The following is a 26,384-nucleotide window of genomic DNA, read 5'->3' as shown; positions in this document are numbered from 1 at the left end:
TCCTGGTTGCATTGCAGAGGAAGAAATGCAAGTCCTTGAATAGGGAGAAGTTGTAGAAAGACACATTAGAAATCAGGTGGAGACTTATAGCTTCAACTCCAACATATGAAGAGTTGGAAGTTGTCATCACTGTGCTCACAAGAAAAAAACTGAATTACCTGAAAAAACTCAATAAGATGTCAGGTCTAGGTACCACTCCTAAATCTGGAGAGAAAGGTGAATCTGGAAAGTCACAGCCAGGATCTGATAACCTGGAACAGAAATTACTAGAACCATATACTGGTAGAAACAGTTAAATGGTAATTTTGATGACTTGCTTGAGGTGGAGTATGGACAAGTGTGAGAGTGAGAAATTTGTGGGGACCACAGAAAAGGGGTTTTACCTCCAGGAACTCCGTGAAGAGCCAAGGAAGATCCCCTTGTGGCTCTGGCAGTGGAGAGGGAGTAATCATTGTGAAATACACCCAAGACTTCTCTGTAATGAAATCCCACTCTGTGGGGAGATTTTACTAGGGTCTTATCCTACCTGGGAAAGGACCAGTTCACCAACCGCAGCCCCCTCCAGCATTCCTGAAGCCAAGTAGCACTTAGAAAGGTTACAGCCGAGGGTCACAGGCCCACCAAGAGACTGAGATTTAATCATAAGATAGCAGAGCACTTCCCCTCTCCCACACCCTACCCCACGTCAGCAGGGCTCCTGTATAATAACAGTAGATTGTCATTGAGAGAGCTGAGAGATTCAGACTCCATCTAAGGAGGAATTCTTAGGGAAGACTCACAGACAGGGGAGACAAAGACCACAAAACTAGAGGAATTTGAAGCCTCTGGCACGTAGAGCCACAGCAAACATGAAACAGAGCCCCAACTTCACATGAAAGGTCTATTTACCTCAGTTCGTATTCCCCAGCACGTCATGTCAATAAAAAATCACAAGGCATGCTAAAGGGTGAGAAAATGTACAGTCTGGAAAGACAAAACAAGAATTAGAAGTATACTTAGATATGACACAGATTTGGGAATTATTTACAATAACTATGATTCACGTATTAAGGGCTCTAATGGAAAAAGTAGACAACTTGAAGGAAGGAATGAATAATGTAAGCAGGGAGGTGGAATCTACATGGGCTCATCGTAGATTTGACATGGCCAGGGAAAGAGTCACTGAGCTTGAAGACATGTGAACTGAAACTTCCAAACTAAAATACAAAGAGAAAAAAGAATAAAAAAAAATAAATAAATAAGGAAGGAGGCACAGAGGGAGAGAAGAAGGGAGGGAGAGAGGGTGAAATATGACTGGGGTCTGGATTTTATATCTCCGGTAATTTGGGGATGGCTAAAAAATAAAAGACAAAGTTCTAGTCAAGATCACATAATCTTGGAATATTTAATAGATAAGTAGATGCCTAAAGGACCATGGAAGCAAGGATTTGAGTAGTTTATATCCCTCTCAAAGAGGCATATTTTAACCAAAGTTTGCATAAGACATTTTTTCTCCCAATGCAACATCTTCCTTTTCTTCCTAATCTCAATCTTGTCCTCTATGAGTCTCAGAGGGAATATTAACTGCTGGCAAACACGAAGCCTTCTCAGTTTCCTGGCATTTATGTCCAAACTATGAGTCTATGTGGGTAAGAGAGGCTGGCAACGTTCTAGTAATTATTATAGTCATAAGACTGTCTGCATATCTGGGACAAGAAGGGCTGACTGTAAACTGTTCTCAGACCAATTTTTCTCCATTTCAGTATTCCAGTATTTTTATAGATTTTTAGATAAAATCTCATTTCAATATGTGATTTATGTATGAGAAATATGCAATAATTTCAAAGTTTCTGTGTTTTTAATAACAAATTTTACACTATTTGCAAGCTCATGTTTTGATTCACGTAAGCCTACTGTCTTGTATTTTCTGTATTATTCCTTCCAAAATTGCATTTGATGCTTGATGACTAGGCTTACTTAGAGACTCAGCAATTAGGTCTCATAGTGATTGAATTTTTTAAATGGAATGTTTGGCAGCTATTTCTTGATATTAGCCTTGACTGTATTAGGGTCATCCTAAATCAATCAGAGTATAAATAATAATCTATAAAAAATAAGTTTGTGACTAAAGTTTTGTATCAAAGAACACTTGGTTTAGTTTGAAACACTGAAACATTATATGGCCTTTGCTGAGAGGTGGTGTGTATCCTAGGGTTTCAGATCATGGGCTCTGGAACAACTTTCTGGGGTGGAATCCTGTCTCTATGCCTTAAAGGCTGTGTGACTTTGGGGAAGTAACTTAATCTCTACATTCCTCAGTATTTTCTTATGTAAGATTGAGATAATAATAATGCCTACCTTGTTTAGTTCTCATGGAGATTAAATAAGTTAACATATGTAAATCATTAAGAAGAAGGACTAAAGTAATTACTCAATGAGCATTTGCCGTTATTTTAACACTGTCTTTGGTCCTAAAAATTATACTGCCCTGGGGCTACATGTACGTGTTGTTGAAGCCAATTGTTCTATTTGGTAAAATCATTTTTAAGAAAGATAGACAAGTATTTGCAGTCTTTTAATACATGCTATTGTTTACCTGTTGTTTTACTTGCCACCCAATGATGCAGAATTTGATTCAAATGCACAATGCTTCCTGCCATAATCATCACCAATGTATCTCAATGAGTTTTCATGTCTTTCACAGTGTCCTGTCTTACCCCAACTTGACTCATCAGCAGGATTTCCTGGAGCACCTGTCAAGCGATTCCTGAATCTCTCATCTGAAGGTCTGGAATGTGGCAGCTCTATGTTTTTATCAAACACCTCAGATACTTTAATGACTAGCTCACCTGGGGAAATATTGGCCTAAAAATCTGCATATTAGTTGATTTCTATGTCCTAAGACAGTTGGAAACTAGCATATTTTTCATCTACATTGGAAACCATGTTAGAAAAACTAATATCTGAGATTAGTGAGAACTTGGTGAGTTTTGTGATCTATTGATATGGTTTAACTTGACTCTCAGTTGTTAGGAGAATCCATTCTTTTCTATAGTGGGAATGTAGCAGGCAGATTAATACTCTCCCTCACTCTAAAGATATCCACATCCAGATCTTTAGATCCTGCTAACATGTTATAAGGTAAGGTAAGGGGGAATTAAGGTTCCAGATGAAAATAAGATTGTTAATCAGTCGACCTTAAAATAAGGAGATTCTCCTGGATTATCCAAGTGGGCCAATATAATTACAAGAGTCCTTTAAAGAGGAAGAGGGCGACAAAAGAGAAAGTCAGTCAGAGACAAATTTGAAGATGCGAGGCTGCTGGCTTTGAAGAGAGAGGAAGGGGCCATGAGCCAAGGATTGCAGGCAACCTTTGGAAGCTGGAAAAGGCAAGGATACAGATTCTTCCTAAAGCCTCCAGAATGAACACAGCCCTGATTTTAGCTCAGGGAGACCCATTTTGGACTTTTGACTTCCCAAACCGTAAGATGATAAATTCGGAGAAAATTTAGTTAACCTTCAGTTTGGCGATGAATTTCTACATATAGCAAAACACCATGATCCGTTAAAGAAAAAATTGATATGACACTCACACATGTATACACACACACAATATGGAGTGAATGAGAGATAAATCTTGCTATTTTAAGCCTTTCTGATTGAGAGTTTTTACCATAGCATTAGGATAACCTCATCTCTTCTGACTGGTAAAAGCCAGAAGAATCAAGCTGTGTATTGTAGAATCACTCAGGAGAAGAAATGAGACCAAGTTCCTTTCTGCTACCTCAATTAGTAGAAGCTGACCTTTGAAATGCTAGTAGGAGAAGTAGATCCTAGGATTGAGATGGCATGGAGGGGGTGTTACTTCGTCTGAATCTATTTTATTTGAATATGAAAGGCAAGAATGAGCTCTCATCCTGGAGGACTCAATCCTCAATCGCTTTTAGCAGTTAAGCATTTATATTACATTCATCTTTTGGAAGGAAGACATGAAATAAAGGAACAACAAAAACAGTGGCAACAAATACAAAAGTAAACTTGAACTCAGGTTTTAGATAGCATATTCTGGTGAAAATCTTGTTCCTACTATTGGTAGTTATAAAGAAATTTAATGTGTATGCACATCCTCTGGGAATCCTGTTAAGTCTACATTCTGATTCAGTAGATCTCGGGTATGGATAAGATTCTGCATTCCCAACCAGCCCCATTTGGTGCTGAATCATAGACCACATTTTGACAAATAGGACATAGAATATACACATGTAAATAGAGTATTTTTATTTCGTTTGAAGATATAATTCCAATTTTAGGAAATAAAGATGTACCTAGGCAGGTAATTATGGTAGTTTCTCAAAATATTATGAATTAGCTAATTCAAATTAAAATCAAATTCATATCTAAATTCAAATCATTTGCTGGCTATCTGTTTTCTTTGATTTCTCAACATTGGCTTGATCGCATAATATATCATTTCCCTCGGCTCAGAAAGGATTCCTAAATACTATCTATGACTGAAGATTTTAAAAAAGAGAGAAAAATAATGTCAAAATATAAATTAAGAAGAAAACAATCCTAAAACTATTCAGGGTATTGCTTTTTTATTTTGCTTTGTTGGGTGGAAGAAGATAGGACATGTTATATTTATCAAAGAAGATTTAAAACAAGGATTTGGAATATTACAATTTATTACTAACCACTTTTTCTTACTTGTAGCATCAAATGAGATGCTCAATGGAACAAGCATGTATTCAATTGTAATACTAATGTTCATACCAGGTTAAAACTTGAATCCAAATGTCAAGACTTTTAGAAAACTAAATTCTTTGATGTTATCTCAATATTTTTTTCCCAAAGAGAAAACCTTGTTATTGGTGCTCTGACCTTTCCCTCAGGTTATAGTCTCAAATGATTGTTTAAAAAGCAGTACTCTAATAGTCAAACTACAAATTAATTTATTATTGGAATGCTTCTTAGCGAATCTCTTTTATAGATTTGTTAGAATAAAAATGTTTGTTAAGTATCAGTTCTGTTGTTATTCTTATTTGTAGAATGGAGAATAGAGGCTCAAAATCCTGAGACATCCAAGATAGTACTACCAGCTGAAAGAAGCTTAAACCAAAGAACAGGAGTCCCTTTAGCTACTTGTTTTACAGATGCATGATATAAAACCATGTAGGAAAAACTGGAATGAGATATATTAGATGCTGAATTTAAGTTTCATCTGAGTTACTGGAATTTAATTTTAGAAATATGTATTCGGATCATGAGTTCTTTTCTAATCAAAATCAAGAAATGTGACTCAAATAAACATTATTATGTTACTCTATTACTGGAAAACTTTGAATCAGTGATTTTTAATGTTACATGACTGTCTTTATTGCAAAATGTTTTCATATATTAAATGTCAAATGACTAATACACAAAGCCAAACAAATGTTTACATATTTAAGAAAATAACAGGCATTAGTTTTTTTTTAAATAAACTTTATTTTAGAGTAGTTTTAGATTGGCAGAAAATTGTGAAATGGTACCAAGATTCCACGTATCCCACACCCAGTTTCCCCTACTATTAACATCGTACCTTACTCTAGTACATTTGTCGAAATTAAGAAAATAATATTGATATATTATTAACTAAAGCCCATATTTTATTCAGATTTCCTTAGTTTTTACCTAATTTCCTTTTCTGTTTCAACATCCCATCTAGGATACCACATTACTTTTAGTTGTCATGTCTTTTAAGCTCCTGTTAGCCGTGATGGTTTCTCAGACTTCATTTGTTTTTTGATGACCTTGACAGTTTTGAGGAGGACTGGTGAGGTATTTTGTAGAATTTGCCTCAATGGGATTTGTCTGATGTTTTTTTTCTCATGATGAGACCAGGGTTATGGGTTTTGGGGAGTAAGATCACAGAAGTAAAGTGTCATTTCATCACATCATATCAAGGTACATGCTACTAATTGTTGACATTAACTCATCAATGTTGATGTTAACCTTGATCACCTGGGTGGGGTAGGGTTTTTCAGGATTCTCTACTACAAAGTTACTCTTTTCCACTTTTCCATATTGTCCTCTTTGGAAGGGAAGCTTAAAAACTGCTCCAACTCTTTGAGGGTGGAATATCTACATAAATTATTTGAAATAATTTTGTATGAGAGATTTCTCTGTTCTCCCTCATTTATTTATTTATTCATTCAATTATTTACTTCTATGAGTAGGGACTCACAGATATTTATTTTATATTTTGGGCTATAATCCAACAGGATTTTATTTTGTTCCATCTTTGGACATTGGAGCCCTTTGAGTCACCTCCAGTGTCCCTTTGATATGCTCACATCGTTGTGGGGTGGTCGTTGTTGATATTATTGTTTTGTTTGTTTAATTTTCCTACTTTCTGGCACTATAAAGGTGCTCCAGACTCATCTTGTGTATTTCGTGCCCCAGTCCTGGAATCAACCGTTTCTCTGAGGAGCCCTGGTTCCTTTTACTGGAGAATGGTACTAGAAGTCAAGATCTGGGGCTAGGTGTGTGCATTGCTGTTGTTGAGTCATTGCTTCTAGGCCCTCTAAGATACTATCCCATGTATATACATATATCTATAGTATTTTTATGTGTAAACATTTGTACCTATATGAAGCTGAATATGAGTTGATGAGTCTGCAACTCAAATCCGTTATCACATAGGTCATTCTAGAATCCTCCCCTTGCGTATCTGCAACCTCTCACTCCAGAAATGAGAACCTGGCTCATAACATCTACCATCCATTTACTTAATTGTTCAGTTCAAGTATATGTATAGCAGTTTCCCTAGTGGCAAACAGCATTATCAACGAGGCTACAGGATGCAGGTACAGGGTTTTTGACTTTGGTCTTACAGACAACACCCATTTCAAAAATCACTTAGGTCAGCACCCCTCTTTCCTCCTCCCCATTCAATGAGATTTTTTCATGCATTTGTCATACAGTTAGACTTTTTGGTCACATTCTGCATTCCATCCTGGGCTCCTGAGACCTCCTAACTGATTTATTTTAAATTTGCATACATTAAGGTTTATTCCTTGTGCTATAACGTTCTATGGGTTTTGACAAAGGCGTTATGTCATGTATCCACCATTACAGTCTCATACAGAAAGTTTCACTGCCCTGAAAATCCTTTGTGCCTTATCTATTCATCCTTCCCCACCTCTTCTCTCCCACAGGCAACTACTTTATCTTTTCATTGTCTCTATAAATTTGCTTTTTGCAGATTGTCGTATAAGTGGAATCAGATACTATGTAGTCTTTTTAGCCTTGCTCCTTTCACTTAACAATATGCATTTAAGATTCATCTACATCTTCATGAGGCTTCATAACTCATTCCTTTTTGTTGTTGGGTAGTATTCTAAGGTATGGACGTACCAATCTGTTTATCCATTCAAATATTGAAGGATATGTTGGTTACTTGCAGTTCCAGGCAATTATGAATAAAGTTATTACAGATACTTGCTTGTAGGTTTTTGTGTAAATGTTCATTTTCAAACCAGTTGGGTAAATACTTAGGGATCTGATTGCTAAATCATATGGAAGACTATATGTAGCTTCCTAAGGAACTGCCAAACTGTCCTCCAAAATGGCTGTACCATTTTGCATTCCCACTGGCAATGAAAGAGAGTTCCTGTGGCTCTACGTGCTTACCAGAAATTGGTATGTCTGGGTTTTGGGGTTTAAGAATACCGATACGTGTGTAATGGGTTTCATCATTGGTTTAATTTTTATTTCTCTAATGACATATGACGGTGAGCGTCTTCATCTTTTCATGTGCTAATTTTCCTTTTGATGAGATGTCTGTTCAGACCTTTTGCCCATTTCTTGATTAAGTAATTTGTTTCCTTATTGTTGAGTTTTAAGAGTTCTGTATATTTTTTAGAGACAAGTCTTTTTCGAATAAATGTTTTGCAAATATTTTCCCTCATTCTGGGGTTAACAGTGTCTTTCACAATAGAAACATTTTTCATTGTGGTAACGTCCAACCTGTCACTTTTTCTTAAATGGATCATACTTTTGGTGCTATATGTAGAAATTCATCACCAAACTGAAGGTCAAGTAGATTTTCTTCTAGAAGTTTTACAGCTTAGTATTTTGCACTTAGGTCTATGACTTATTTTGAGTTAATTTTTGTGAATAGTATCTGTATTTAGGTTTATTGTTTTGGCATATAGATGTACAAGTGGTCCAACGCAATTTGTTTAAAAGAATATTCCTTCTCCATTGAATAGCCCTTGAACCTGTATCAAAAATCAGTTGACTATATTTGTTTGGGTATGATTCTGGGCTTTGTATTCTGTTCTTTGACCTATGTGTCTATTGATTTGAAAATACCACACTATCTTGGTTTTCTGTAGTTTGAATATAGTATGTCTAGGTGTGATTTTTAAAAAAAACATTTATTCTTCTTGATGATCTATAAGCTTCCTGGATTTGTGGCTTCGTGTCGGTCATTAATTTTGCAAAGTTCTTGGCTATAATTACTTCAAGTATTTCTTTTCCTCCCTTCTATTTTTATTCTCCTGATATCCCAATTACACATATGTTACATGTTTTAAAATTGTCCCCCTGTTCTTGCACGTCTTGTTATTTCTTTTTGTTTTTTTTTCCTTGCATTTCAGTTTTGAAAGTTTCTATTTATATATCCAAGCTCACTAACTTGTTCTTCAGCTGTGTCCAGTTTACTGATGATCCCTTTGATGGCATTCCTCGTGTCTGTTACTGTGTTTTTGTTTTCTAGCATTTCTTTTTGATTCTTAGAGCTTCTATCTCTCTGTTTACATTACACATGTGTTCTTGCATGCTGTTAACTTTTCCCATTAGAGCCCTCAACACATTAATCATAATTATTTTAAATTTCTTATGTGATAATTCCAACATCTGGTTCACATCTGTCTGATACTGAGGCTTGCTTTGTATTTTTTCTTGTCTTTTGGTATGCTTTGCAATTTTTTGTTGAAAGCTGGACATGTACTGGGTAATAGGTACTGAGTAAATAGGCTTCTAGTTGGAGGATCTCTGGTCTCTGGGCTAAGGGTAGATGTAGCTTAATGTGCCCCAGGACTCAGATTCCTCTAGCACACTTGTTTTCATCTCTCCTTCAACTTTGGGGTTCCCTAAGTCATCCTCAGAGACAGCCTGTGTCTTTCAGCTCTTTCAGGGATAACTCATTGTTTCTATAGAGGAACCCTATGTTTGGTGGTAATACATGGTGGACAGTACGCATTCTGTAATCTTAGAACTAAATCTCAGCGTCTTGTTGGCCTATGTCTCAGGCCGTGACTTTCACAAGTGTTTCTCCATGATACAGCTCTTCTTCTCCTGTGCCCCTCTCCCTTTCTTGGCTACAGAGCTCCTCATCTATTTCCTAGAAGCTCTAATCCCTCTTGACTATGGTTTTGTTTTTGTTTTATCTCCTTGAGTGAGACATAAATGCTAGAAGGAGCTGGAGTGGAAGAAAGACCTTCCCCCAGCTGAGACAGGTCTAGCAAAGTCTTTTCTCTTCAAGAGTTGGCCTTTGTTAAGGAGAAGACTCTGGATTCACCTTGATTACTCTCCCCTCTCCCTGCCAGAGCTACAGGGCAATCTTTCTGGGGTCTTCACCATGAGACCTTCTGGGTTACCTTGAGGTTTGGCCAGGAAACTGTGGATCCCCACCCGCCAGGACTGTGATTTCCAGTAGTTTGTCACTCATACTATTCCACATTCCTCTTCCAGCAATTTGTCAAAATTATAATTTAAGGGCCAGCCCCAGTGGCCTAGTAGTGAAGTTTGACATGGCCGCTTTGGTGGCCTGGGTTAGGTTCCTGGGCGTGGACCTACACCACTCGTCTGTCAGTGGCCATGCTGTGGTGGCAGCTCACATACCAAAAAAAAAGGAAGATTGACAGGGGATGTTAGCGCAGGGTGAATCTTCCTCCACAAAAAAAAATAAATAAAAATAAATAAAAAATTATAATTTAAGTGTCACCCTCTGTTCAGAGCTCCAGAAGCTTCATGTCCAGGTAAGCAGGTCTCGGCTTACCTGGATTCACCCCTCTCCAGATTTCAGGGTGGTAGGTTGCCCTACATCCTCAGTTGTCTGAGAGGTCCAAGAAAAGTCATTTGTTTTCAGTTTGTTTAGCTTTCTTCTTGTAAAAATGGGAGTGATGGCTTCTAAGCTCTTTACATGTCGAAGCTGAAACTGGAAGTCAAGCATCAGTTTCTTACTTAAATTTTCTCCAAAACTCCTCATTTACATTTAAAAGAGCACAGTTTTACATGGGACAATGGCGTAGTAGAGAATGCATACAGGAATGTTTTCAGGACAACGGAGATACTCAGCAACATTTTACATGACTAATGGTTAGAAGGCCTTGGGGTGTTTATCCAGGTAAAGAGAAAACTGATGCAGGAAGGGTTGGAACATTACAGCTCTCCTCAAGTATTTGAAGGGCTGCCTCCCAAAAGCACAATCAGGTAGATTTGTATGATAAATGGATTAAAATTATGTGTCAAACAGATTAATGAGAAGGAATACATTGCTTTCACAAGTTTATTTAGAATGTTAAAGGTTAAGTACACATACATAATTTTCATTCTCTGGCTAATGCATCCTGTCAGACTATGTTCAATCTCCTGAATTACCTACCACTGTTAGAGTGTCTTTGTTAAACTTAGTCTGGGTTGCTCAGCACCAGATAAACACACAAGTTCAAGCTGGGATTTCAGGGACATTGCCCATGCCCTCTGCATCTTTTCTTCTCTGCCTTACCAAGAATGAAGTATCAGCTTCAGAAAACAAAGGAAACAGGATTCCCACTCCATGGCCCCTGGGACACATGGCTTCTGTGTTTATTTCATTTGGCTGTTGCCTATTCACACTGTGTTTCAGGAGACAACATCTGTAGTTGGGTGTTAGGCCTGATCAGGTGCAAGCAGCTGAGCATTGTCTATGTTTCGTCCAGGGAGTGTCAAGAACCCAACTTCACAGGTATCGTCCCTCCGCAGAGTCTTGAGCTTGGCTTTCTGAGACTCTATCATGATTGTCTTCATTCAGCCCCTGGAGATTGTTTTTTAGAGAAAGGGATCTTTTTGCAAAAGAACTATAAAAGGCTGATATAAGATTTTCTATGTAGTTGATGGTCATAACCCTGTACAATGAAAGGAATAAATAAAGACCAAAACCCTCATATTAGAAAATGAAATGGCTTCAAAAAATACAACTACTTCAACTGACTTCCCCTGGTCTCCTGAATACTTAAAAACTGTGATTAAGTCTCACCGCAGAGCTCTTTTCTAACAATAACTATATTAACCCCTTAAGGTGCCTTCATGCATACTCATTCTTTTAAGGATTAATGAGATTCTTGAATAAGAAGATTAACACTGCTTTGACTTTCTTAAAGATAGATAGTCGCTTATGTTTAGTTACTGATTGATTGAATCCAACAAGTATGATTTTTCTATCATCAAATAGCTTAATTAACATATCCCAATATTTTCCTGGGAGTTTTCCCACATCGGATTTCCATTAGTCCATAAAAATATGCAGCCAACGCCTTGTTGACCTACTAAGAGGAAAACGCTCAGACTATCTTCTTCCGCATGGAAATCCTTTGGAGGTTGTTCTTTGTACTCAACATTAGTATGACATTTTCTTAAAATAAAGTTAAACAACAAACATGGATTTGTTGATTTGTGTGTTGAAAAGTTTATATTTTGTAATGAAGGTATTTTTGATACTAAAAATATTTTGAAGCAATTTTACTTTACTATGTCTATGCACTGTGCTTTTAAAGAGTGAAATTTATAGCAAATCCGCAACAAAATAAAACACACATTTTTTATTTTATTTTTTTTAAATAATTTTTTTTTTGTGTAAGGAAAATGAGCCCTGAGCTAACATTCGTGCCAATCCACCTCTTTTAGCTGAGGAAGACCGGCCCTGAGCTAACATCTATTGCCAATCCTCCTCTTTTTTTTTCCCTTTTTCTCCCCAAAGCTCCAGTGGACAGTTATTTGTCATAGTTGCACATCCTTCTAGTTGCTATATGTGGGACATCGCCTCAGCATGGCCTGACAAGCGGCGTGTCAGTGTGCGCCCGGGATCCGAACCCAGGCCGCCAGCAGCGGAGCACGCACTTAACCGCTAAGCCACTGAGCCGACCCCTAACACACATTTTTTAAAAGATCGGATCTTATCATAAAGCTCATAACAAACAGTGTCAATCCTCTGTCCTATATCTTACTGCCCTGGTCACAGTGCCCGTAGGCAACAGCTTATAATTTTCCAAGTATTTATTCTTGTTAGCTACCTCCATATTTCCAAATAATATTCAAATAATCAACTTTTGTACTATTTTCCATACCCATCTCCCTTCCTCTTCTTTATGAATTCTACCTAGTTATATCACCATTTTGTACTAAATAATTTTTCAATGCCTGCTGTCTTATAACTATGTAACTATCATTCACTGCTTAGCCAAAAAAATAGAAATGCTTTGCCTCCATTTCCCCCTTAAGCAACTTTTACTTTTTCTTGGAATGTGTAATTATTATTTCACTTTGATTTTGTTTACCATTTGCTTAATTTTCTATATACCTCTAAAAAATCCTTCCTAAATGCTCCAATAAAATATTAAAATCTCTCTTATTGGAAAACTATTTTCACACGGTCAAATGCATCGATTTCTTTTCTCCTCTTCAAAATCCCCCTTTTGCAGCCATCGTCCTACTGCTCCAAACACACTGTTCTCTAGGTGTCCTGCCCACAGCTGCCATCCTATTCATCTATTCATCATCCATCATCCTACTCACCCCATTCATCACCCGTGCATGAATCACCCCCTCCTTTACTGGCACCTCTGTTTTAGGGATTTCAGACTTTCCTCTTTTTTGACTTACTCTGTTGTTTTATTGACACCATCCTCAACATGAAAAAGGGTATATACAAGAGGTAAATTTTTTGAAAACGTGCATAGTTTTAAATGTCTCTAGTCTGCCCCAACTTAGAATTAAGGAGAAAGTAATTTTTTAGGCAACATGCCATTTTCTTCTACACTACGAGTCACCCTTAAGATGTCTGATACCATCCTAATTCCTGTTTCTTTGTAGTGGCCAATTTTTGTTTATATATTTCTGGAGGCCTTTAGAATCTTCTCTGTATTCCTAGTGTTTTGAAATTTCATATTGGTATGTCTTGGTGCAGACCATTTCTTAGAATACGTTGGCACTGGCTGGTCTCTTCTAAGACAGAAAAACTTGCAGTATAATTCCCTGAGAATTCTTGATATTATTTCTTTAATAATATCTCCTCTCCTGTGTCCATGTGTGTGTTTTTATACTTTCTGGGACTACTATTAGCTGCATATTGGACCTTTGTGATTGACTCTCTGATATTCTTAATTTTCCCTCCTATTTTGTCATCTTTTTCCCTCTTGTAATCAATCAGATTAAATTGTAAATGTTTGATAATGTTTTAATTTACATAAGTGGCGATTCCACATGGTTCAATCTATATGTCAATTTATGAAATATTTCTTTGATTATATCCTGCAAAATATTTTATATTGATGATATTTTAAATTTCCCATTTATTTTCACTTAATATCAAGATTCATTATGTTCTCTTATTCTCTTGAAGATGTTAATTATACTTTTCAGATGTTTTCTTCTGCTTTACTGAATTTGTTTCTTTTCAAAACCTTTTTTTCCTCCTTGCTTTCTTCTAGGAGGTTTTATTGAAACATCTGGCCATGTTTAACTATATGTTGATGTTTAAAAATGAGTCCCTAAGAAGCTGATGAGAAGTTCTGTGTCCATGGTGGAGTTGGCGTTTGGCATGTGACTGGATGTGGACCCATTCATTTAGGCTGGAGCCTAAAATGTAAAAAAATTGTAGGTCTTTTTTATTTTTCCTCTGAGACCAATTTATGTCCTATCTTCTGCCTGAAGGCTATGTGATCAACTTCTAGTTTTGTAGGAGCTGAGCAGGGGGAGAAGGGAAAGATCTCACAGTTGAGTTCATAAATGTTAGCTTAATTCTCCTTGCTTTACCTTAACGCCTACCTACCACCCTCTACTGTGCTCACCCTGCCCCAGGTGGACTCTCTCTTTCTGGATGGGAGAGGTAGAGTCACTAGGCTGTAACAAATGGAGAAGGAATCCTGGACACCTAATCACTCTGTGTTCAAGTTGTTGGTCACCCTCCTAGTTTTGAGCCCCGCCCATTCCCTCTCCTTGCAGTACTTTGAAATTCTGACTCTCCATTTTCCCCGGGGTTCTTCTGTGAAAAATCCTCTGGATTCCACTTCCTCTCTTCTACTAACTCAGTTTCCATGTCCCTCTGCTTTCTCTCTTGTAGATATTTGTTAACGTCTCTCATCTACCACTGCCTCTCCTTTCATTGACTCTGTGAGTTTATACTTCTTCTCTACCATTTTAGTAGGACTTCCAGAAGGAACAGACCTAGATGAATATGTATTTAATCTACTCCATTTAACCAGAATTCCTACAATTTATTTGTTTAGAAATGTTGTGAAGCTTATTTCTAAATCATAGGACATCCATAATGCATTATTTAGTAGAGCAGAACCTGAGGTTTTACAACTTTACCATTCATGCATAAGTAATGGAATCCTGAAGGAGACTAGACCTTAAAAGCTTTGAGGCTGAGAAACATCTAATTTATGGAATCTGAGAAGCTTATGATCCCTAGGGTAGAGACTGGTATTTCTCTTTGTGGCGAACCCTCTCCTTGCTCTGGGATAGAATGATTTGCGAGTATAATTTCACAGATGTGGTATAATTTCTATGTAAACTCATGTAGCACTGAGGTCAGTACCTGATCATCTTTATTAGTGCAGGGGGTTACCGCAAATGCAGTTTCTTCATTTTGAGATGCTGTGATTTCATTCAGAAATGGAAACTGGGTATATAAACCAGGCACTTTCCCTGCACAATTAGAGTATTTTAAACTTAATTTTGGAGTTAGACTACTCAGTGATGAAAAATTAGGCATTTGCTCTCAGAAATTCAGAGGCCGTACAATTGTTAGAAGGATGTATCAGCATTATCTTTACTCAATACTCTTTGGAGGAAATTCCATGACAAGGACCTGGCTTGGCTGAGAACACCTCCAACTATAAGTTCTTCCTCAAGGGGTTATTTCAGAATGAATAAATAAGACTTTGGGGAAAGTGGAATATTTTATTTGTAGTTTCTGGTGGGAAGACCATCTTTGAGTGTCTGCTTTCTCCTGAAGTAAAGAGATATCTTCATTGTCAATTAACCTGCCGCAGGAAAGAAGGTGGAACCTAGATTTCTGCCATTGTTTTGAGAAAGGCTGTCAGCAGCTCTTCCCCCCTCCTTCATATTGGGATCTAGCTCAGCCAGCATTGTTACATGGGGTGGGCCAATATTCACAGAGGACATGATGTTTACTGGGAAGAAGGGGATTGGGACCCATACCCAGAGACAGAATTACCTGAAACTCTATCATTCAGGGAATCTTGTTTGTACAGACCCCTCAAAATCCTGGGAGCAGCTCTATCGATGTTTCCCTATTCATGTTTTATAAAATTTGCAAAAGTAAGAGATCACTGTCTCTTTCCATTCTTATGTCCCTCCCCCTCTGTCACACTTTCCTGTTGGTAGTGGAGAGATCATGGAAATTTTGAAATCTGGCCAAAGGGAAGGCAAGTCAGGGACTTATTTAGTTTGGGTTTAGTGAGAGGCATTTATGTAATTCACAGTCATTTGCTAACATTTCCACCGTGGAAATGGCTGCTAGGAGTGCCTTTCTCAAGGATCTGAAATGCATTCCTTTAAGATGTACTCATCAGTGAGGATGGGGCCTCTGTCTCCCAGTCTCTGTGGGAGGATAGAATCCTAACTTGGATAATCACAGCCAGCAGACACAGCTGCCCTGGTCTCATCTACACTGACCAAGCCTTTGTGATTTTTCACTCTCCTGAGACCCCGTCCCCTCCTTACTCCCTCATTCACCCTTTGAAATGCCCAGTCACCTCTGCACTAATGGAAGTCGAATTCATTCATGCTGGACTCTCTGCCCTACTGCTATAGTACATTACACCACTTTCACTAGTGTCCAGGTTGTTTATCTCTGATAGCCCCAAACTATCTAATCAGGCACTTGTCTTCACAAAGTCTCATGATTCCAGATGGTCTTAGTCAGCTTGGGCTGCTGTAACAGAATACCAGACTGGGTGGCTTAAACAACAAACTTTTATTTCTCACAGTTTTAGAGGTTGGAAGTCCCAGGTCAAGGTGACAGCGTGGTCCAGTTCCTGGTGAGAGGCCTTTCCCTGGCTTTCAGAGGGCCATCTTCTTGTATCTTCCCATGTGCGATCATCTCTCTTGTGTATCTTCTTCTTATGAAGGCACTAATCCCATCATGATGGCTCCTCTCTCATGACCTAATCACCTCCCAAACACCCCACCCCTTAGCCACCTCCTAAGAGCATTACCTTGAAGATTTAGATTTCAACATATGAATTTTGGGGGGACACAAACATTCAGTCCATGGCACAAAGTAGCAGGCACAGAAATATTCTGCAATAACAAGTGTCCCAGTGACCCTGTGCACGCACAAGAGCAGTCTGATTCCACCATTTGTGCCTCAGGACAACATTTGGTTTGCCTTTGTTGAGGACATGATTTCAGATTAATTTTTTTTTTTTCAGAATTCTCAAATGTTACATACAATGGAAAATAAGCACTGTTTAATCAGAGTATTTACAATTAGTCACTGCCCAAGGAATGCTCTGAAATCTTACAGCTTGTATGAGAATAACCGTGGCAAAGATTTTCTTAAATTTGACAAGAATCCTAAAAATTACACAAAATTATCAACAATGAGTTGTAAAGGTGATGTGAGTTTCTCAAAACTATCAACAATAAAACCTCAAATTCTGGCCAACCTTGCTAGAGAAAAAAGCAGAATCTATCTGTCTGTCTGTCTATCTATCTATCTATCTATCTATCTATCTATCTATCTATCTGTCTATCTATCTATCTATCTAGAGTTATGTGACAAAACTACTGTCATATGAAGAGATGATCAAAGAGAACGTAGTCAAAAATGCAATGAAAAGCATTACAGAGGTATGTTGGGCAGCTAGTTAATAAAAAAAAATTCTTTCTAGATGTGATGTTTGTGGCATTTATCAGCTTTTTAAAAACTTGTAATTTATGGAGATGTTTATTCTCATTTCAAACAAATACTCAACTTTCACACATATTTTTGTATTCTTTTTCTTAAAGAGGGTCCCCCATGTTATATCAACTCCAGAGCCCACAAGTCTGAATCCCCTTATTGCTTATAGGCATTTTCTTTGAAGTTCAAATATATTAAAGCACATCTGCTGAGCTCAGGCAGCTGTAACTAAGGAGGCTTATAAGGAGAGACAAGGGGACAGCCCTTGAAGGAAGGAAGATCTAGAAAGGGAAAGTTTGGCCCAATTATCTGGTCCTGGCCTCCTTGGATGTACTTTGGATGTCAACCTGGAGAACTGATTCTAGATTGAGACTGATGCTGAACGCTTCCAGAGCAGCCAGCCTCTCCCAGGAGTATGAGAACTGGGGAAATGGCCCTGCGTGCCTGCCTGTGATGTAAAGAGCTGCGTCGTTCACCAGCTGTAGCTCTGGGAGCCTCGGAACCAGCAGGACCTGGCAGAGAGGACATTTAGGAAGATGCAGAGTTGAAATCCCTGCTACAGCAGGTAACAGAGGAGCAGGCAGGATCCAGGGTAAGAGGACAGAGGACACCTAAAGTAACCATGTTTTCCTCAGCCTGGTGTAAGGATGGACACTTCTTGCTCTGGGTGGACTCTAAATGAGGATTTTTTGTTCTTTTTTTAAGACTTTACCTTTTTTTAAGCAGTTTTAGATTTACAAGAAAATTGGGAGGAAGATACAGAGACTCTCCATATTCCACCTGCCCCCATACATGCACAGCCTCCCCCACTATCAACATCGGCAACCAGAGAAGGACATTTTTTACCAAGGATGAACCTACATTTACCTATTTTTTTTTTTTTTAATTTACAAAGGAAAGAAAAAGTCTAAAGTTGATTCAAAGCCTCAGTCATGAATGAGCCACATGCATATTGTGTCTCTCTTCACTTTCTTTTCTTCTCTGGAACTTTCTCAGCCAAAAGCATCATTTGTAAGAAGCAAAAACAATCTTATCTTAGTTTAGGGTATGTACAGAGAAAACTTTGTTTACAAAGAATTTGTTTTGTTTCCTGCTTCCTGTAGATGGAGCTAAATCCTCAAGCATGTGTTTACATGTCTTGGAAATTCCTGGGAAGGAGATCTTTGAAAGACAATATTAATGTCTGCTGCTGAAGGCTCTTACTTCTTTTCACTACAAGTAGTGCTACCATGTGCAAGTTCTGGTGCTAAAGAAAAACATATTTTTGAGACCCAAGTTCTGTGTCTGCTTCCTCATCTTCTCAAGGAGCCTGTTTTTGAATAGCAATTGCTAGCAATGTTGCTGCTGTTTTGTATTTCGTCTAAGGTCACGTCTGCCTTCTTTTGTTTTTTGTAAAGAATTAAACAGTCAACTGCCCCTTATCCATTGTCCTTTTTCACGGGTGTTTCCTGAGTGCTGGCTTGTCCCTTGCTCTGTGGGACTGAATGACCATGTCTAACAAATGGTAATGAGCTCTCAGTATTTCTCTCAGTCGGTTAATAAACATTGCATATCTGTGGACAGAGGGATGCACTTTATTACTTCCCCATATGGTTTCTACGGGATGTGAGAATACAATGTGACAGGCCAACAGGAAACTTAAAAAAAGAAACAGAAAAATATGTTTTAAAGAATCTGATTGTGTCTCTAGCAAATTCTCATAGCCCTGTATTTGTTTATTGATTCCGAAATGTGGCAGAGAAATTTTGTACCTTAAAAAGAAAAGAAAAAGCCAAACAATATTTAAGGGATTTTAAATACCAATATTTATATAGGAAATATTTTTATTAAGTGAATTTCCCTATGTCTCAGATGCTTTTAAATTTATCCAACAGGGAATTGAGTGCATTTTACTTTTTGAAATAAGGAAAAAAGAATGCTTCAAAAAGTTTTTAAGATGCTCTGTTCTTTCCTATTAGCTTCTAATTTGTAGCCAGTACACTGAGTCACAGGCAAAGTAAAAATGAACCAATGATGTTAATGATAACCTGAAATATTGTCTTGAGCTTAAGACATCATAATTATTTTGAAGTTTAGGAAACAAGAGCTGTGACAGCAACGTGAATTTTATGCTCCACATTTTTAGCCTGCATATTAGAACCATTAGCACTTCTGGATACATTTTAATTCTCTAAAGCTATGACATTTTCAATAATCAAATATATCTCTTTTTTGCATTAATATGTAAATTTGCAGATTGGGTTAATTTCATTAATATATGAGCTTTAAATTTATATTTCAATAATTCTCAAAATATGGGAATACTAGATTTCATGGACTGGTTAGCATTCAGATGTATTATTTACTATTAGTTTTTAGAGTTATGAGGATTAAAGAAAAGAAATAGTGATACTAAGGAGATAAATTATGAAATTTAAGGTTTTTAAAACAACATCTTGGATTATTCTTTTTTTTTTTAAAATAATCTAATTAAATTTTCTCAAAGTTCCATTTACTATTATACAAACTAAGCTTTGTTTTGATTTATTAAGAAGATATTAAGGGCATATTATTTTTTATGAATTTTTAAGACTCCATTAAAACAAATGGCTTTCTGGTCTGTGCCCTCTTCCAGGTCAGTTAGCAATTTTATATTGATTTGCAAAAGCGACTCCATTACAAAAACCTTTTGTAATTATCTAAATTCCATGTGTTTGGGAAGCTTTTGAGACGTCCAGGAATAAGCCAATTTCCGTAAGGGTGAGAGAGAATTACATGGTGGATACAATAAATGTTTACTTAGGCTTGTGCATAAGTAAGTATAAGATTTGTTATTTAAAAAAGAAAGTAAAAATAATGTTAACCTTCAGCTATATCATTGTTTCCTACATAAAAAAGCAAACCACTAGCAACTAAAGTTCTATTCCCCTGTGAGAATGCTGTCAACGTGCTATCTTGACAATGGAGCTGAGAAATCAGAGCTGATATTCTATGTGATGGAGAAATTTAAATGGATTTTGTATACTATCAAGTTTATGGAAAGATTCTTAGCACGTAAGCATTAGACTGGATTCCAAAACACTTAAAGCATGGCAATTGACAGAGATTTGTAAAGAACGTTGAAGACTATCTTTGCATAAGCGTTGATAGTACATTTACATTTCAAAATGGACACCAGGGGCTGTGGGGGCGGGCAAATGGAGAAATGTTGGTCAAAGGGTGCAAACTTCCATTTAGAAGATGAATAAGTTCCCAGGATGTAACGTACAGCATGGTGACTATAGTTAGCAATACGTATTATATACAGGCAAGTTGCTAAAAGAGTATCTTGAATGTTCTCACCACAAAAAGGAAGCAGTAATTATATGACATGATGCAGGTGTTGGCTAACGCTGTAGCGGTGATCATTTTGCAGTATACAAGTGTATCAAATCACCATGCTGTACACCTTAAACTTACACAATGTTCTATGTCAAGTATATCTCAATAAAGCTGGAAAAAAAAGATAATTTCTAAAAAAAGGAAAAAAAACTTAATTTGAATATACCTTCTTATGAGTTAGGTGTTGGCAAGTCGACCCTGCTCAAATCTTTTATTTCCAATTACCACCTTGCTTAGGGCTCCCTGGAAGCAAAGGGGACTAACTGATTTAGGGCACTGGGTTTCCAGGGCCCCCCGGCTGTTGCCTTATTTAATAAGGCACGGCTTGTGAGGTCACTGGTTGGATTCAATTATGTCCCTGCCTGACATTTTCACTTACTTGATTGCCCAGGCCTGATATGATACGTGAGATGAGGTCTGGGACCAGGATATTTTTCCTTTGAGAGCATCAGTGTTCATCAGATTTAATTTTCTTTTTTTGCAGGAAAAGATTTGCCCTGAGCTAACACCTGTTGCCAATCTTCCTCTCTTTTTTTTTCCTCCCCCAAAGACCCAGTGCCTGGTTGTATATGCCAGTTGTAAGTCCTTCTAGTTCTTCTATGTGAGCCTTGGTCACAGCATGGCTACTAACAGACAGGTGGTGTGGCTCTGTGACTGGGAAGTGAACCCAAGCCGCCAAAGCAGTGAACGCTGAACTTTAACCACTAGGTCATCAGGGCTGGCTCTCATCAGATTTAAATTTTAAATTTTTAAATTTGTTTCCCTACTACTCTGTCTATATCTAAATCAATTAAATATTCCCTATAAAATTTATGAAAGCCCAAAAACAATCAAGAAAGGCACATATTCAAACCTGCCCACTCAATTATAGATTGAGACATGGACATGTAAATTTCATCAGATTGCTCTGGCATGGAAGTGTCTTTTATTAATTCAGGAAGCATGGGGGGTGGCTCTAGGAAGGAAACTGCCTTGAGCATAAGGGCCCCTTACTGAATTGCTCTCCATTCCTGATCTGTCCGTTAGCTCTACAGCCCTGTGCATTTTGCCTACTGTCCCCAGTCAGAGGATGAGGTGGAAAGGAATGAAGAAAGAGATAAAGCAAATTGTGGTGAACCACAGTGCAGGCAGTCCGAATTGCATAACCTTACTTATGCTGATATTGTATTACAGGCATATGAGAAAATTAATTTGCATCTCCTGAGCACATTCTACATCACTTGTGCTGTGATTAGATCACAGACTGTCATAGATTTGAAGGGGATTCAAGCCAGTGAAGCTAGCATTCCTGTGGATGCCCCTGAACCTTTTGGCAAAACTCAGCCCTGGACTTGAATGATGTTACCAGCTCTTCAGGAGTTAAAGTAAACTTGGATTCAATTTTAAAACGCTTCTGTTTTGCATGTCACGAGCTCCTAGTACCACCATATTTATCAGTAATTCCAGTGTTTAGCTGCCTGATCACTCCCAAGCCTTACAATACGATTATACAACATTCATAGGATTTGGAATCCATCGTGTCCTCCATTCAAAGAGAGTTTTCAGAATTTAAGGATGGCTTCCTGGCTCTCACCTTCAGTGTATGTACCTAACACAGCCTGAGGTAGCACCTGTGCAGTCTCTATGATCCACCTAAACTGGAGACTTTTCTAGAAGAAGTTCTGCAGGCCTGCTTCATGTGAAAGGTGATGGACGGATACAGTTAAGTTTTTCAAAACTAGAACCATAAAAAGTCACCGAAATGGTATTACCTTCTTGTTTACTGTAAAAGAGACAAATATCCTGCCCTCTCTAGAAACTTATCTAGAACATCTCCAAATGCACCTCTAGATTGTTTAAAGAGATAAAATTTGGGGAACTTTTAAGCGGTGAATAAAGGGAGATTCCTTTATGGATTCCTTGGTAATTCTACCAAAAGTGCATTTTTTTTTTCCCAAGAAGACATTTCATTAACAAATCTTGATTCATCATAACTTGGAATCAAATTATCCCTTTCACAAAGCCACTCACGTTCCTTCCCGTTCTTCCCGTTCCTCGGCCCAGTGCAGTCAAGCACACCTAGGACACCTCACGAAGGTCTCATTTTAGGAGAGGCCCTCGCACTGTGCAGGGGGAAAGAAAACGAGTTAGGTTGCTGCGGCTGTGGAAGCCACTTTATTTTGCAGCCTTTATCTTCCTGGAGGGAGTCCAGAGATGGGGAAGGATTCCATTTTAAATACTATGTAGAGTGCACATCCTCTACTTATTTATAGCCACAGATTCTGCCTGGACATCTTATTTTAAAAATGTATATATCAGTGCTTCTTAGGAGAAACATGTGAAAATGTAAGAATGAAAGTTCATGATTTTAAATTATTTTTAGACTAGGATAACTATCTTGGCATTCATATTTACCTTACGTAGAGGTCAGGAAACATTTTGAAAGCTTTTGGGGGCAACAGAGGGAGAAAGGAAATATACCCTTAAAACACGCAAGCTGTTTATTGCAGACACTAAATAGACAACCTCAGAACCACCAGCAGATGGCGAAAGAACCTATTTTATAGTCAGCGGTAAGCCTTTCATTATCAGAAAATAACCTAAAATGGCATTTTCCTCTCTTTGCTTATTAATTCTTAATGCACTAAAAAGATAATGACTTTATTGACAATAACACTTAAAAGTATAACCATAGACTCTGTACTGATTGTGTTAGAGTAATAAAAGGACTATTATACTTAACTGACTTTTTTTTTTTTAATTTTTTGTTTATTGCAGTGACATTGGTTTATAACATTGTATAAATTTCAGGTGTACATCATTATACTTCTATTTCTGCATAGATTACATCATGTTCACCACCCAAATACTAATTACAATCCATCACCACTTTCTAAACTAAAAGGGACCTTCAAGCTGTCTCGTCCAATTCCTCTGTTTAACAGCCGAGGAAGAGACTGAGATTCTTCACCTTGAACTTAAGATACCGACTGGGGAGGGTCTTGATGAGAATTCTGGTCACATTGCTGAGTCCAGCACGCCTGGATTCAAAAACACTGCCCCGCAGCCACATATCATTTTTACCCAATAATCACAATTTGGGGTATAGGATCGCTGAAATCAATGAATATTTTTCAGCTGATGTTTATCTGTAGAGACTCTTCAATTCTCTTGCAAGAGCACTCATCTTTTCAGAGAAACGGCATTTTCAGGGAGAACGTGCTGTCTTTCTTCATCTTTTGACCACTTTCTATAGCATCTCTTTTTCCAGCTGTGAACTAACAGTACCAGTCAGCCAAATGCTTCCTTTCCAGCCTCTGGCTATGTCTGCAATAGAAGGAAATGGATTTTTCACACATTTGGTTTATTCTAGGAAGATATTTCCTCTCGAGGCAACAAATATCATACTACCAGAAATGATTAAGGAGAACTAGCTTCTGTTCTGTTGCCAGAGTACTAAGGGAATGGTGTGCTACTGTTCAAAGAATGGAGGTTGACATGAAGCTGCATTATTAAATTGTAGGAAAAGAAGAGTGATGAAAACTTGAGTTCAAAAAGAACACAATGCACCCAAATAATCACCTTACCTGAAAATGAAAAGACAGAAAATTGATATGACAGTCACGGACTTTTAAAAAATTAAAAATTTATTTTATAGTTTACGATATTTCTTCTCATTCATGTTGCCAAATGGCGTGAAACCTGTTGAGAGGATCATAAATGATTTATGCTGAAAATAATGTTTTAGAAGCTTTTGTTGAAAAGCGAGGAAAGATAAATTTTCTATAAAACCAAGGTATCCTACAAGATCTGTCCATATTTGTTGCCTTTTATCAATGAGTAATACTTTTAATCATCAAAAATAGTGGTAGTAGTTTAAGAATAAAGTAACTTTCAATGTGTTACAGAGAATTGAAGGTAAACAAAACTCCAATCTAATGTCTGATTGAAAAATGTTACAGAATTCTTCGAAATATTCATTTTAAATTACGACTCCCTTTTGAAAGTGTCTGGAAGTCAAATTGCCCAAGTCATTACACATTTAAGTAAGTCTCAATTTGACAAGGGCTGTCCATTGGGATATATATTTGAGAAGCAGCATTCAATGAGGAAACACACGTATAGCACTTTGCCCCTTGCCTGACTCAAATAACTTCTTATTTTTTTTGTTACCGTCAGAATGCAGCAAAATGACCACTCAGTTTCTAGAATAGGCTACTTTTGAGCAGAAGGACCTTTAGCAAAGAACTGAATGTCCAGGCCTTGGTTTACTCATAAAAGTAATTGTCTTAATCAGATGTTCTTTTGGAGGCTTGGAGGTTTAACATTTGGTGATTTTACCATCTTATTCCAAATAAAGAAGCAAGAAAAGCTTTCTGATTTTATTGTGAGAGCTCCGTGTGAACAACTGTGCATTACAATTTGACAACATTATGGGAAAATCTGGTAAAAGAAGTTTTATTTGTAATACCTATTTGAATTGGAAATTTTCTCTTAGGAGACACGACTGCCCTGATGCTTACTCCATTAGCAAATATCCCAGACAAAATGCTGGCAAAATATTCTCGTGGGAGCAATCCTACGTTATTTAAAAGGTCTAACAATTTATCTTCATCTCCAAATTTAAACCATTTTGCAAATCACACGCTTTCCTTTGGTTCATGTTTAACTTAGTTTTTTTCTTTTTTAAATGAATAGAAGCTTGAACAAGTAGAAAATCTACTGATGACTTTCATCATATGAACCAAGAAAATAATTTGAACCTAGTAATAATTATGACAAAATATTGCTCACTAATTATGACTTACTAATTATTACCTTTCATTTCTTTTAGTGTCTACCATTGTTAAAAATTTGTCAAATTTTCATGTCTATGGATAATGACATATAAAAATGTGTGAGGCCTCATCGTGTGAACCGCTCTGGGCCTTCATTTCCCCCTTCAAAACAGAAGGTATTGGACTGAGTGAGATCTAAGTTCCCTTCTCAGGTCTAACGGAGTATCTGTCTATATGGCCTTGCTCAAGTGTATGAGGCCGGTGAGGGACTCCGGTGCCCAATCCGCCAATGAGGTAGGTCCCCAAGGCCTTATCCCAAACATGCTGGGTCCGATGCATTTCAAAATTCAGATTTATTTTTCTCTTGTGGATTTCAGAAAGGAAATACATGGCAAATACAGTGCATTATATAATGTCCCCAACAAGCTCTGGGGCGGCTCCCCATAAGCCAGCACGTGAAGGATCCTGCTGGTAAACAGGGACTGTAAACAGCTTCTCCTGGATTCAGGTCAGCTGTGATTAAAGGAGCTATGAAAATCTTTTCTGACTGCATTTTGGATTTCAAATTGTGGATAAGAGATTGTGAACCTGGATAAGAGCTGTGAAGCTTCTTAATTAAAACAACACAGAACGAGTAAAACTTGGGACAACTCTCTCCCTAGTAGTAAGGAATCAGCTGTAACAGGGTGGACACTTGGCTTCCACCCTCCACCAAAGTCTGTTTTCAAATGGAGGTGGAAGGAGTTCACATTTGGGGGGAACCTATGCTTGGGGTGGGGTGGGACATTCCCGTCAGTATTTTCTCTTCTGGGGCCATATAATTTTCGCTGTGTTTACTTCTGTGCTTTTTTATTTTTTGTGAAGAGGATTCACCCTGAGCTAACATCCACGCCAATCTTCCTCTACTTTGTATGTGAGATGCCTCCACAGCATGGCTGACGGGGGGAGTAGGTCCAGCCCCGGGATCTGAACCTGTGAACCTGGGCTGCGAAGCTGAGGGCACGGAACTTTAACCACTGGGCCATGGGAACAGCCTCTCTTTTTTGCTTTTTTGTGGCAACACAAACATACAAACTAACTGAAAGAAAAAACCCTAACTTTCATTA

The sequence above is a fragment of the Diceros bicornis genome, chromosome 36 (assembly GCF_020826845.1).
Source record: "Diceros bicornis minor isolate mBicDic1 chromosome 36, mDicBic1.mat.cur, whole genome shotgun sequence".
Taxonomy (NCBI): domain Eukaryota; kingdom Metazoa; phylum Chordata; class Mammalia; order Perissodactyla; family Rhinocerotidae; genus Diceros; species Diceros bicornis.
The sequence above is the reverse complement of the archived record's forward strand: the minus strand, read 5'-3'. Positions refer to the sequence as shown.